General features: G+C 40.4%; 1 protein-coding gene across 1 annotated transcript in view; it reads right to left on the minus strand.

Annotated features, from left to right (window-relative positions):
• LOC111873679 overlaps positions 1 to 15,767 on the minus strand; it is a 980,223-nt gene that overhangs the window by 421,176 nt on the left and 543,280 nt on the right. The window contains exon 3 of the mRNA XM_033755436.1: positions 11,718 to 11,760. The gene's annotated coding sequence lies outside the window, so the exon portion shown is untranslated. The remainder of the gene's footprint in view (positions 1 to 11,717; positions 11,761 to 15,767) is intronic.

The following is a 15,767-nucleotide window of genomic DNA, read 5'->3' on the forward strand; positions in this document are numbered from 1 at the left end:
TTTACGTCCTCTCAGGCTGGCGACCAACTCACACCACCCTCCTACCTTTCTAACTGCCGTCTCAAGACTCAAGACTTTCTACCACTCAAAGACAAAGTCAGAGTCACATTGCGACTGATGGCCAGTCAGTAAGTCTTGGTGTCGAGCACCCTCCTGGAGCTCATGACCAGATATTTATTAGTGTTTGACAGTTACCGTCTTGTTTTTTGTGGGCGCCCTCTTTAACGAGAGGATGGGTCTGTCTTTTGTATATGTTGCTGGTCCATGCCAGCGCAGTCTTTCTCAGGTCCGAGTTCCTTGGCACTAGAGACCATATTTTCGTCGTCTCCTACGACTCGCTGGGTCACGGTGGAGGTATTCGACTCCACCGCCACAGGGTGTTTCTACTACTGGCAGCTGGCCCTCGTTATATAGCCTCGCCACGGACCACACAGAGAATACAGCTACTAACAGCTCTTCTTTTGTTGTGTGCATGTCTCTTACGGCCATTACCTAGCTTGGGGTCTACATGGTACTATACAATATGTTGAAAGATAATTATTGGCCCCCTAATAATGGTGAAATTAATATTGATCCTGAGTCTTGGTGAAAAGTGAACATAACACAGGTCTGTCTGGGAAATATTTTTAAGAGAATCTTTACATATACAATTTGACAATAAAGCAAATTTGCATCTATATACGTATCTTATTTTCAGGCTTTTAGAAATCAATCATTCTAGATGCTCCGCCAATCTCATTGTGTTCGTTCTGAATGACTAATATTAACGAAAATGTAGCAGACTTAAAGTACTGCAAATTACACTAACAAATCAACATTAAATTGGCGAAAAAAAGATGCACAATGAGAAGTTTCACAAATTATACTCTTCATAAAATATTTGTGTGATAATCAAATGAAGAAGGGCTTCATGAATGGGACAGTAGCACGCAAGGAAGAACACGGCTTACAGAATTTTGATCTTAAACTAGATGTGCACAGGACTCAAATTAGTATAGTCCAAAACATGTTCCGGCTTTCGCGGTCTGCCCGTTCCGCTTCTACAGAAAAATAAAGTAAGTGCCCGGGACAAAAAGCGGAAGCTGAATGCACCTTTTTAAAATGAAGAGCTGTGTAGACTCTAATTAAGAAGAAGTGTTTTCAGAATTTGTATCTGAAAATTATAGTTTTTAAATCCAGTTAAAACATTTTAAAAGTTACTGTAAATATAAATGGGTCTTGTAAATATAATAAAACTCATTAGTGTGGAGTCTGTACATATTTTTACAAAGATAAAAATAAAACTATTCTTCCTACAATTTACTTAACGTAAAAAGCTCCTTTGTAGTATTAAGCAATAATTAGGTAGAGGAGAAATTAAAAGCGGAACGCCTTCTGCCTGGATCTCTCCCCGTAGATTGAAGAGAAAGGCGTATGCCTGACAGAGGAAATTATTCCTTATGGTTTCATTCTAAATAAACGTGGCGCTCTTCCCTCGAACTTCTAAAACATTAGTAACTTACAATTTTGCATTTCAAGTGAAACATTCAACTGGTATAAATAAAAATCTTTTCACCCTCCTTAAGAAAATTCTTCGTGCAAAAAAGTAAGTAAATAAAGGTATCACTGTAACAGGTGGTGGAAGCTCACAGGGTTGTGAGATGTTGAGGTTCCCACATTTTCTAGACAATCAGCTCATAGATGGCGGCAAGGCTGTCAGCCCTACGTTCCGGCCGCCCTTTACCCCCAAGAATATTACTTGTACTCATTTCTGTTAGAGGCTGAGTCGATCTCAGGGCCATAGTACGGCTGGGAGGATTAGGTCAATTAAAAAAATCCAATGACATCAGCGGGACTTGAACCCGCGACCTTCCGGCATATAGCATAATGCCTCAACCAACTACGCTACCGCGTGTCCAAATTCTTCGTGTAACCATTAAAATTTAGTTTCTTCACTAATTTTAGTATTGCGAACAAGAACAAAGCCATTGAGTCCGATTTCATTCTATAGACTCGAAATAAACAGTTTATTTGCGTTGAGCAGGGTCTTTCGCGGTTCTATCTTCAGGATCTGGGGTTCTCAACCAACTCGGATAATCGATACGCTTCGATGTTATTCCGTGCTGTTCTGAAGGCTTCAGATTATGACCACAGACGAAGTGACGAAGTAGTTAAAAGAACGCGATGCACCTCATACCGATCACAGCGGCCGCACGGTCTTAGGCATGAACAGTTTTCTACCGCTTGAACGCTGGGATCGTGGGTTCGAATGACGAAGTAGTTAAAAGAACGCGATGCACCTCATGCCGATCACAGCGGCCGCACGGTCTTAGGCATGAACAGTTTTCTACCGCTTGAACGCTGGGATCGTGGGTTCGAATGACGAAGTAGTTAAAAGAACGCGATGCACCTCATGCCGATCACAGCGGCCGCACGGTCTTAGGCATGAACAGTTTTCTACCGCTTTAACGCTGGGATCGTGGGTTCGAATTCCACTTGAGGCATGGATGTCTCCGTGCGTTCATTGTGTCTGTGTTGTTCCGTGTGTAGGTAACGGTCTTGCGACGGGCTGATCCCCCTTCCAATGAGCTCTACCGACTGTGTATGGATGAAAAAACTGAAAAAGCGGCCAAGGTTTACAAGGGCTGTAGAGGCATACATAGATGCAGCTCATCCCAGAGTACTATGTAGGATTTCAGTATGGCAAAGGAGTGTAAGAAATATAAGCAGATCACGTAAAAATATTTTTCCAAAAAAAAAAAAAACTTTTAAAAAAATATCAGGTCTCATCATGAACTGCTGTTATGTAATCTGTTTATAATCTCTTGATTGATTGATTGATTGATTGATTGAATTTCGTTATTTGACAATTCAATTACGAGGGTAAATCCTCAATATAAGGAAACCTACCTAAGGTACAGGAGATTCGCTGCACTGACAACTTAAAAAACACTCCGTGGTTTTTGTCCGCAAGCGAACTATACCGACCGAGCGACCGCCGCTTGTCGGAGAAGTTAGTGACAACTTTAGCGGATAGAGGGTGTCGCGTGGGCAGCGCAACGAATCCTCACGGCCGCTAATTTCTGTTTTATAGACCGGAGCCGCTATTTCCTAGAAATAGCTCCTCAATTATCCTCATGAGTCTAAGTGGACACCGTTCCAGACCCACTACTTCTCAGAAAATCTGGTAGCGCCGGGAATCGGACCCGGACCTCTGGATCCATAGCCAGGAACTCTGACCACTAAACAACAGAGGCAGTCGCATTGACTACTTGCCGTCTTTAAATAAAATTCATTTAAATTGTGCATTTTCTGGGTTACGGCATCGTGTACTTCTAGATTTGTAAGTGGTTACCAGCACTTCGGAGAATCATTCTTCCTCCATATCCAAGGCAGAAATCTGATTGGAGAAGACGGGAGCAAGTTCCTCCGAAATATTGGTAACCCCCTGCCAGGATACAATCCAAGTAATCACCGCCTTGGAAACATCAAGTATCAAGGGAAACGGAAACAGCGAGAAGTAAGAAATAAATAAACAGACAAAATGCAGGCACAAAGAGGAAGAAAGAAAGAAATATGTAGCAAGGAAGATAAGATAAAAAAGAAAAGACAGTAACATGACTGAGGCGGGTCACAAGTCGTGATCTCTCGGAGCAGGGCCTGCTTGCGACGGCGAAGCAAAGTGAAGCGTCTAGTCTTCATCCTCTCTTAATTAAACACATTTCTCCTCAAGCAACATCACTTCTAAAGAAAGGCAGAACTACAGTTCAAGTAAATAACAAACTGAACTGTTTAATGTTCAGTTCCATCGTTTCTTTTTGTGTTTTATTACTGGTATTACAGCGACGTTGATTTCTACTGTTGTTAAAACAAAAACAGTGTAACTCAAATTAATTGTGATTTAAATAATGATTCTCTAAAGTTCTGTGATAATGATAAATTATTTTACCAGCGTTATGATGGACATTGTCTGTCGCCTGATGTAGACTATATATATAATACATGAAATTTGGGCAGTTGGCTCTACTTCCGCCTTTAGATGAATGGTTTTCATTACACTGGCAGGTTTTATGATTAGTTTTTATTTTAAGATTAATAGCGGCTATCTAAATCGAGCATGCATCTATAGGAACCTAATTTCGAGTTTGCAACGCAGGCGATTGGTAACATCGGGACGTCCGATTGGACTTGAAGTGAAATATTAATATCTGGGGCTGAAATGTTGTCCTTGTTCGATGTAAATTGATACGCTTCCGGTTAAGAAGTAAGATTAGACTTCCGTTCTATTTTGTTTTCACCCTGGTCATTCACAACAGCAGTTTCATACATCGAAGGTGTTCAGCTTTGAGCCAACAAATCCGTTAGGTCGGACGAACAAAGAGGCTGAACATTCAGCAGTTCAAAGCGAGGTATCGCTATTCACCCCGTACAGCCACACGAGATGAATGATTTTGACAGTTGGGTACCGAGCAAGATGGTGTAACAGTAATCCTATTGACTTGCTGTCAGAAAATATCAGATTCGAACCTCGGTCGGTTGACCTATCGACTTGACTGAAGTTTGGCCTGGGCTTCATATATATTCAGACTAATACTGAAATAGCACTTTCATTTATGCCATGATAAATAGAGCAGAAAAGTGGGTTTATTTTGGACTAACCTATAGAGCGTTCTATCTTGGAAGACAGAACTCTTTACGTACATATTTTTTCCTACTCACAACTAACATAGTGTGGTCGGTATAGCGACTGGTTAAGGGTTGGATGACCGAGGGGTCGGAGTTCGAGTCCCGGTAGTGTCAAGAATTTTCTCTCTTCCACGTGGTCCAGAACGGCTCTGGGGCTCATCCAACCTCCTATCCAATAGGTACAGAGGCCTCTTTCCCCGGGATTAAAGCAGCTGGGGCGTGAAGCTGACCACTCACCTCCATCTAGTGACGAGATCAAGAAAATATGGGTCTATACATCCATTCTCCCATACGCTTTCATGACGTAGTGCTTAATAAGTTAAGCACAGGGACAACTTTATCTCTACTCACAACTAACAGTTTCTCCTCTCATTCAACATTATATAAACTCTACAACTGAGACAGCTTCGTTAAATGTCCGAGAATCAATAAATGTTTTAGAAGAAAACTAAATAACGACTGTGCACGAGGAGGTCAGACGCATTCCCAGTGGTTTCTTCGTACAGAGATCACAACTGCAACAGCTACGTAGCTCCCGCAGGTACACTGCAGACGCAACACAGGCCTGTACAAAAATATTTTCTGTACGTTACCAAATGAAAATATAGCGATATAAATAAATGTTTAGGTTCTGACAGCTACCATACACAGGGAATATAGAAATATAAAACGACATCAGAATAATAGCGAGCATTAAAATCATAAATAGAGCACTACATATTATGTATAATTCCTGACACATTTCTCCACAAAGGTGGAAACGTTTGGAGGAAATTTCCAGAACTCCTCGTATATGCTATTCTGTTTTGCTCTCTCAAGCATAAGCCACTTACAAAGCTGAAGCAGCATTTGGAGCGGACATAATGAATTCTTAGCCCACGAGAATTACATGACTGGTTGTGAACAAACAATTATAACAATGTGTGTCAGAAAGAGACCGCTAAGTCGTCAGAGGTCTTGGCCTCAATAGAACGGGAAGGAAACTTGCTCCTTAATTTTATGATCAGTAAATTTCATGTTGACGAAGTAATGAGAGATATTTATAACACAGAGGATTCGAAAATGTTACTAAGGTAAGTATATTTAAATTACGCTTTTATCTTTTTAATGAAATAAATATGGAATGAGTCTGTTCGCAAAATTCAGTATATAGATAATTTTATTTCCCAATATAATAATAACACTATATTTGGCTACCCACGAAACCTATGCTCTACTGTGGGACTGGGCTTTCTCAAAAATCTGCCGTATATTTCCCATTACTTGGAGTTCACTGCTACGCAGTTCAAGGCATAGTCCGATATAATGCAAGTCTCAGCCTTGGAGATATAAGTTTCAAGCTCCGGATGTTTTGCTCCAAAACAAAGAATCCCAGTACCTCCTAAGAAACGCTATGCAGATCTACTGTCAGGATACTCTTTTTTTTATTGCTAGTGGGGTGTGACTAAGTCCCTTGTACTGCGGTCACTTCTGGCCTATTGTACGAGCCCCAGATGATAGGTGAGGGTGATTGTGGAGCAATTGGTGGAATGGAAATTGGCAGGGGAAACCGATGTACTCGGAGAAAATCTGCCACAGCGCCACACTGTCCACCACAAATCCCACTTGACCAGACCCCGGGATCGAACCCGGGTCGCCGCGGTGGGAAGCCAGCGAATAACCGCTTGAGCAATGGCATGGTATTACAAAATACCTCAGATATAGATTCTAACATGGCATATCGCGAATACATTTCAGAGACGTCAATGTTTGAGTCACCTTGTTCGCAGCCACATCTGAACTCCGGCACTGTAGTTCTGGAGCAGAACTGGAGGAAGAAACGCAGACAAGCAGCTTCTGAGTCGTCGTTAGTGAATAGCTTATGCAAGAGTGCAGGAAATATATGTATCCTGCTCCACAATACATGGTCTGTGACCCGAAAAATACCTAATATATTTGAATACTAAAACAGGTAACCATGCAAACAAAAACAATAAAATACGTATACATTAGGGGTGACCACATTTAGCAACTGGTGTCTTGGTAGATACCAACATCAACTGAAATGTTATAGGTCACCGTAACCTGTGTGCAGAACGCAGATATTAAGACGTGCTTCTGACATGCATATTCGCAATTTTAAAGTTCAGGAAGCAAAGGAATGGCCATAAAGCAACATGTACTCAGAAATACTTATGTGAGGTACATCTACGAGAAACGGAAATGCAGTTAAAGGATTTTATAGGTTCCTTCGTCTCCAACAGTTCAAGAGGTATAAAACCCGCCAAGTAAGGCAGCCACATTTTAAATATTTTATTGGAAGGTCATATTAGGTTTCTCAATAGGCGTTTTAAGTGGACAATGAATGTAGAACTAGCCTGATGGTGGTAAAATAAGCTGGAAAATGTAGAAAATATTCTTGTTGGAAATGACTGAATATCTATGTGGTAGCAAATATTGTAGGGATTCTAGAATTCTTCTAAAAAAATATACACAGACACGCAGGTCAAAAATTATAAGCAAGATGTAGTGACCACAGCGGATTCGTTACAAAGTTTAGTGAATAAGAGTAACAGATATTCTGTTCGATTCTGTATTTATTTACGTGAATACTCAATAGCATAAAGGCCAATTATAAAGTAAGCACGAGCACAGAAACGAAGTAAAAGAAACAAACAAGCAAACGCAAAGACAAAAGAAGGAAATATCTAGCATGTAGAAAATAATTATTCAATTACTGAAATCATGCCAACCATGAAGCGGTGATAATATATATATATGTGTGTGTGTGTGTGTGTGTGCAAGCATTAATCCTGAGTGCAATTAGTATTTTAATAATATTGCATTGTAGCATCCTGCTGCTCATCACGTACTCATTTCTTGTTAGTTATTAGCCGTCTTATATGCAACTTACTTCTTAAAGCGTTTAAAAGTTTTAAATTCAAAATATCTTCAACTTCACTGATGCACGCACACTACACGTTTAGACAAACATTGGTCATCTCTAAAATTGCTGATGAAACTGCTATGCTTCCGCCCTTAATTTCAATGGGATATGCCCTCGTCTATGTGTCAATGTGTCTTGCGGCGGTGGGTAGTTCCTCTTATTGTGGTCGTGTGCAGCTGTTATGAATTATTATTATTATTATTTAACTGCAAATGGGTTTTCTCCCAGTGGCAGTGGTACTACAATAAGACAACAGATAAATAACACACATTACTACACATGGAAGCCTTCTGAGTATAATAAATGTTTTATGAAATGAAACGAAAAAGAAAAGTTTCTGACTTGGCAATGCGATACCGGTACTATGCTTCTGAACTATAGATTCTTATCTGCACTAATGAACATCAAAATCGATGTGTTACGCAAAGCGGCACGAAACGTGTACTGCGGTAAAGTAAACAATTTCCGCTCTTGATTAATCAAGGGGAACACTAAGTTACAACAGAAGACAAGTTAACAAACTTTGCATGCACGCTTGTGTGCCGTCTTAATCACCCGTTAACCTCACTGCCATTTCAGCGTTCATGCCCGCGAGCACACCTTGGGTTGCAATTTGACCTGGCTACGTATGTTCATGTACTTCCCTGCTGCGTGACGGAAAGCCGCCTAATGCAATGCGTGTCATTTCATTTGTGAGGGATAATAAACGTAATTATCCAGTGGATATGAACCCTTTCAAAACGAAGTGCCATTATCTCGTGCAGTGTGTACTTCCGGACCGGGCAAGTGTCACGGACGAGCGGTAGGTCCCCCTCCAGCTTTCTGTTTGAAGCTGCACGAATATTTTTTATCCTTTTACCCCCTTTTTAAAACTCGGTTCACATCAATAATTAGTATAGGAGAGATGTAACGAAACTATGAACAAATGTTTGTCTTTTGCGTATTTTATGACGCTTTCTTAACCGAACAAGTTTTTTTTTCAGTGGCTCTACAGCCCCCTTTGGCCCTGGCCTCGGACTTTCAGTTCCACGATCATTTTACACACGGTAGGACTCCTTGGATGAATGATCAGCTTGTCGCAAGGTATTTACTTAAACACAAGACAACACAAACACATGTGAAATATCCATGCCTTGCGTGTGACTCGAGCCCACAACCCCGGCTTCCGAGTGAGCGACAGTACATACCTTGGGCTGCTCGGCTTCCGTTACTGGTGAACGAGTTTTACAGCGACGAAAGAAAGGCTGAATATACCCAGTGGACTGACAACGCTATGGACGAAATCGGTGACGATGTACATGAAGGAGGAATACACTTCATACTTTCCTGTTATCTCTCTTCGACGTAGACTGGTGTCATGTATTTATATGGCTGTACTTCTACTGACATAGCCGATCACAGTGGCCGCGCGCTCTAAGGCAAGAAGTCTTCGCCCATTCGAACACTGGGGTCGCGGGTTCGAATCCCACTCAAGGCGTGGTTGTCTGTGTTTTTTCTGTGTTTTCGTTGTTCTGTGTGTAGGTAGCGACCTTACGACGGGCTGATCCCCCATCAAAGGAGTCCTACCGACTGTGTATATTCCTATTTATTCATGGCCGGAGATAGGGACTAGCTCAATTGATTGGGCCCAACTGAATAGTTTTTACCTGAAGACGGAGACAGAATCAAGCCTCCGAAACGATATTTCGAAATATAAACAGGAAGGTATTTTAGATGAAAACAGGACCATGGATAATGTCTAGAAACATAACATTTTATATTTTATTAATATTTTAGGCCCAAAGCACTTTCCCGAATTAAATTTCGCAGGCAGAAAAAAAGACCTAGACTTGATTACTTAGTGCAAGAGCACCTTATTGCCAGTTCAGTATGAGAGACAAATTCATATACAGCTTTCCTCCCATTTGTAGAAGGCAGGTAAAAAAGTAAAGCTATCCCTGTACCAGGCCGTGAAGGCCAACAGGGTTGTGAGACGTTGAGGGTCCCACATCATCTAGACAATCGGCTCACAGATGGAGGTAAAGTTGCCAGCCTTACGCGCCGGCCGTGCTTTAATCCCCAGGAAAATTATTTAATCAATTCCTGGTACTCATTTCTGTTAGAGGCCGAGTCGACCCCAGGGCCATAGTGCGGTTGGAAGGACTAGGTCAATTGAAAAAGTAATCTACGTCATCGAGAACTGAACCCGCGACCTTCCGGCTTGTAGCATAGTGTCTCAACCAACTACGCTACCGCATGCCACATTTGTAAAACGCAGAAGCAAAAAGAATTAATGAAAATTATCAACTAGAGAGACCTACAAAGCGCTTCTAGCCCCTTGTACGCTAACAATATTCAGCCCCCTTTATTATCTGTGTGTTGGGTCCCGGCCCTGCTTTCAGCATTTGCAGATATATATTTTTCGATTTTCTGACCAGCTTTTACGCAGAGTTACAATTGTCTCCATGAGCGAACCTCTGTTCTTCAGTTGAGAATGTTTACTTCTTTCCAAAATAATAAATTTATAATCAGTTTTATCACATCAAAAGACTGAATAATAAATTTATGGTAAATGTAAAGGTAAAGTTGTCCCTTTGCTTAACTCATGAAGCACCACACAATGAAAACGTATAGGGAAGTGAATGTATAGATCCATGGTTTCTTGACCTCGGCACTAGTTAGAGGTGAGTGGCCCTTTCACGCCCCGGTCGATTTATCAGCGGGAAAGATCCCCCTTACCTATTAGATAGGAGGCCGTGGGCACCAGAAACTGTCTAGACAATACGGAGAAGAAAAAATTACTTCAACCTACCGAGACTCGACCCTCGAACCCTTGGTCGTCCAGCCTGAAGCCAGTCGCTCTACCGCCTGCGCTATCTCAGCTTCCAAGGAACTTATGACCTACTAGAAACATAACAGGACCGTCCTACAGCAGCATTAATATAAGGAAATTTCCTTTGTCTTAAAAACTGGAAATGATAAATCTCAGGGTCCACTCGCCCAAGGAGTCCTACAGTCTGTGTAAAAAGTTTACGGAACTGAAAAAGAGGCCAAGGCCCAACAAATGGCTGTAGAAACATTGATGAATGAATGAATGAAATCTCATCGACTTTAATGATGATGTATCGGCTGCAGGGTTTATTTATCGTCGAACAATATGAGAGAATGGTCGTAAAAATATAAAGAAGGTAAAGTTGTCCCTGTATTTAAATAATTACGTACTATGCTATGAAGGCGTATGGGGGAGTGGATGTATAGATCCACATTTTCTTTACCTCGACACTAGTTGGAGGTGAGTGGTTAGCTTCACATCCCGGCCGCTTTATCCCCTATTAAAAAGCCCCTGTTACCCATTGGGTAGGAGTTTGGTTGGCCCCCAGAAGAGGCCTGGACGAAGTGGATAAGAGAAAATTTTTTATCCTACCGGGACTCAAACTCCGATTCCTCCATCGGCGAGCCCGTAGCCAATCACTATACCGACTACGCTATTCTGTGGTCATATTTTGTTAAATTAATAATAATAGGAAGAAAACAGTCGTGACCTGTTTCAAAGTATAGCTTCGACGTTCGCCTGTACAAGAAGAACAGGATGTAAATATAAGTCACGGGACTCGGAGGTACAAGTCCCGAGTGTAAGTCAGAAGCGAAAAGCCTTAGAAAATTCTGTCTTTCTCTCAAGTAGGGCCTTTGTAACTCAAAAACATTGACTCTGTTCGGTTCTACTGACTTCACAGTTGCATTGTTCACATGTTTGGAAGCTGCGGAAATGAACTATGAACACTATTCTCGTACAACCAACTTCCTTATAAAATACTACAATTTCCTACTCAGTCTTTATAAAATGAAGCAAGACAATGACAATTTTTGCATTAAATGTCGAGGTTCATATAAATAATGATGAAAATTCGGTTCCTTTATCGCACCTCCCAAATAATATTTCAGTTACAAACACCACTGAATTAATGATATTTAGAAAAAATTATCTCTGAATATTTTGAGAACCAAGGCTAATAAACATAGCAACAAAAGAGTGACAACGATTAAAACATAGGCAAAAAATAAAGAGGAATATTATCACGAAACAGAGAGACGTTTGTGTGTAGAATAATTGAATGCAAACATGTACGTAATTTTCCATAGTACACACCTTACATTCTGCCAGAAAACTGCTAATAATGCTTCTTCCATTCCTGAAATAAATGAGAAATATATGTTAGTTGTCTTCCTTTATTTATCACTTTTCAAATTAATTATATTATTAATTTGTACATTTATTCCCTTTTCCTTTCCTCACATTTTCTATCTTTCCTCATCTGTAATCATGGTACAACATGGATAAATTATGTAGCCCGGCAAGAATATTAGGCAACGAAATTATCTTCAGGGTGAGTATTAAAATTTCATACCTAGTGGATTTACAGCCTAATACGTCACGAAACAATGAAAGCATGGATGAAAAATCCATGAGGCAAAAGATACAGAAGGACTGAAGATTAAGACTCCTAGCGGGTAACACAGTGGGAGCAGAAGTCCCTTTTTCTCTCGTACAGGGATTAGAGAGGTAATTTCTGAGCATGTCATTACGGTAATCCGTCACTAAGCGCATGTGTGAAAAAGAGGCAATAATTAAATCATGAACTAAAGTCAGCGGCAGCCTGGCTAAAATAACTGACCCTGACTAATTAAATTCCTGGGGCACAGTCCCTCTTGAGAGGCCAATATGCAGACTGTCAAGAGATTCCGCAACTTTTACGAAACCCAAAGTTACGTGTTCAAAATTGACGGCCATAAGAACCCTCTCCTGAGCCCGATGAAGAAACTGCATATTGTTATATATAAATTGTTTTGGATCCATTTTAATATTAGCTTCCAAACTAAGGTTAGGTATCTTTAAGTAATTTCTTTCGTTCAGGTTCTCTTGACAAAATTACGTATGCATTTATTACCTCTCCAATGCGTTCTACACGCTCTACCCATTTCAGGCAGTAGCAGGAGCAGCAGTAATAATAATAATTCCATTACAACAAATCAAAGTTATCATTGAGAAGAGAGAAAACGAAAATATATACACATTTACAACGAATACAATACTATTTTATGGAAATGCATCTGTTAAACAGTCTTCCCAATCTGACGTCATGCATACCGACAACATTGAAACTGTGCCTAAGGCTTAGGACGAATAAAACTGTCTTCTGTAAATAAATGGTCTCTCTTAACATTCGCATTGACCAAGGAAGCATGGGCAAATGTATGAGTGGAATAAAATAAGAGATGTGGAAGAAAGAAAAAGGAATGACCAATGAGTAAAAAAGTCCTGAGCTAGGCAAGAGCAGCACAGGATGCCTGAGCATGACGTCACAGAAGACTCATGGCTGCTGCAGCATGAAGCATGCCCTCAGCAAGGCATCCTTGAACGCCACCGCCCCTCAGTTGTGCTCACCGGAAGAGGGACATTAATGTGCAAGAATCGGATGGAATTAAGGAATGAGGGACTTAGAACAGAAGAGGATCCTGCAGTAGTAAGGAACCCAGCTGATTTGCTTGCTTACACAGAGTTTACTCTGTTTTACTGTCACATATCAAGTTCCCTCAGTATACCACTGCTATAGAAACATTACATTATACTACAGCTGAATTATGCATAACTGACCAGGAAAATATAACTAGACTTCACGTCACATATCCTACAGTAACATAGCACATCTTGTACTCTACATCATTCATGGGATGAAGGGGGTAAAAATACAACAAATTAATATTATACTGATGCAACATTTTCCACAAGCGAAGGTTAGATACCGAGTAATGGAAATGGAAATATTTCGTCTCATTTGGAGGATACTGTTGGATAAATTCTAATGTATGCCCAACTATACCTAGGCTTACCAAGATGGTATCTTCTATTCCCTATTTCTGTTCGCAATTTGTAGTATCACAATGTAAGTATAGCTAACAAATCAGTTTTAGAACAATTTATAATGGAATAAAATATGTATACGTCACCATAAAAGCACGAATTTTGATGAAACGTATGATTTAGGCCCCGAATCTAGGATTTACGAAACAGTGCGGAAGGAATCCCGAAGATGAGAAGACGGCGAAAGTAAGGACTATTAACAAGGAGTTTAAGACCTACAGAGTATAAAAATACGTATGTAGGCGAAAGATAGAGAAGGGTATAAATTTAGCAACTCGCTTATGTAATAGATTCTTTTAAAATGCGAACAGTTTCTGTATAGGGCATTTGCCAACACTTTTTGGGGAAACCTACGTTCGGGATGCAAGTCCCAGGTTTTAACAAAATTCGGGATTTTATGGCAAGATGTAAACATTATCTAAAAATTATTATTCATACCTATGCGTTTTTTTTAGCAAAATCACTTGCTAACCATCGTAGACGCCGTTCTACATTTAAACATTCTTACTGTTCGTAATCTTTGCAAGTTTAACGCAAAACATGCCTATCATTCAAGCAGTGTCTTCAAAATCGTAACAAAATACTTAAAGTAGAGGCACTGAAAAAATAAGCTGAGGTATAATAAAATCTCAAAAGCCTTATTAGGAAAATTCTTACTGCTATTCATTTCATAACATTTTATCTTTCAGTGCTCTACATGAAGGCCTACAAATTAAAACGCAAAATACAGACATTAGCCTCTTACACAGAAAGTGAAAAGTGATCTCTCAAGGGAAGAACTGATGGTGCTTGAGACCAGAGGGTCGTCAAAGAAGAGAGCTACTTGGACATTCAAGAGATGAAGTACGAAAGAACTGGATTAAATTTCTCAGCTGGGATTTGGAGTTCTCACAGCTGTGCTTATGAAGATTTATATCTTCTGAGATATAACACCGTGTAGTTCCTTGAAAATCAACTGACATTTTGGGGGAATATGTCGCCTCCATTTTCAGGGTCGTACGATAATCCAAACAAGATACCAGCAAGTAGCAGGTAGCAAAGAGGGGTATGTTTCAAGCTGGTTTCTCGCTTAGATTGTTCTGCCCTGAAGATGGAAGCGACATTGTCCTCCGAAACATCTATTAAATTTCAACTGACTACACCGCTTTATATCACAGAAGTTCGAACTCTTATCAAATGGGCGTTTCATAATTGACACACTTCAGTAGTTCTATTAGGGCGACTGAGCTGTGGGATACGCTGGAAATGCTGTGTGCTTGATAAAAAGGAGGAAAACCTACACATATGCATTTTGGTTCGAAATGGAGAATAGCGAAGATTACTGGGGCGAGAGATATAGACATATTGGGAAGTTAATATAAAAACGGGCCTTAGCAAAAGCGATCTATGGGAACTGGAATCAACTGTCTCAGGTTAGAGACAAGTGCCGAGCTTTCAAGAATACAGTAATTAATATTCGGACTCTAAAATAAGGAGTTTCTTGACCAAGTAACAATCAACATCAAGGTATACCTTATTCGTCAAGACAGGCCTCCCTTCCCGTTCCACTAATGCTAAACGCTATGGACTCGAATAGCGTCAGGTTGAATACAAGCTACATATTCCCTTTTTAGCCTTCTTTCCGAAAGTAGGCTTAAGCGATCTCCATCCTGACTGCGTGTCTGTGTACCTCCCTTAATAACTGTTGAATGCCTGAACCAACCTTTACGAAACTTGGCATGTAGTTATGGCAACTGATCCCCCCTAATCAGTCTTTGTCTGTATGTGTATCCCTCCTACTATTGCTAGGTAAAGGCTCGGTTAAATTTATCCCTTCTTTCGGTGCTAGACAGCGGCTCAGTAAACACGTTCTCTCGACAACGAATATACGCAATAATAGAAGAATTGTTGAACGCGTCGTTTTCTATGTGATCCGTGTCTTATGAATGGAGAGTCTATGGGTCTGTCTGTGTTGTTGTTGTCTATTGTTGCTAGGTAAAGGCTAGGTAAACACTTTTCCGCAGGAACGAGAATTTTTGGAGTTCTCTATGGGGGACGTGTCCTATCTAAGGAAAGTAAGATATTAGTTCTTCCCAGAAATTCCTGTGTTTATTTTCTTCAGTGAACATAATAACACTATTCAAAATGCAGAAGTGTGATACTCAAAACCGAGCCATGTTCTAGATAACATACACAGCTATTTTTACTAGGATAATTTTCACTCACTCCAACTTGTCAAGAGTCTCATATAACACGCATTTGTTTTATTTCGCTTTAACTTGGGGCGAAGCCAGTATT

Source organism: Cryptotermes secundus, unplaced genomic scaffold (assembly GCF_002891405.2).
Source record: "Cryptotermes secundus unplaced genomic scaffold, Csec_1.0 scaffold191, whole genome shotgun sequence".
NCBI classification, from domain to species: domain Eukaryota; kingdom Metazoa; phylum Arthropoda; class Insecta; order Blattodea; family Kalotermitidae; genus Cryptotermes; species Cryptotermes secundus.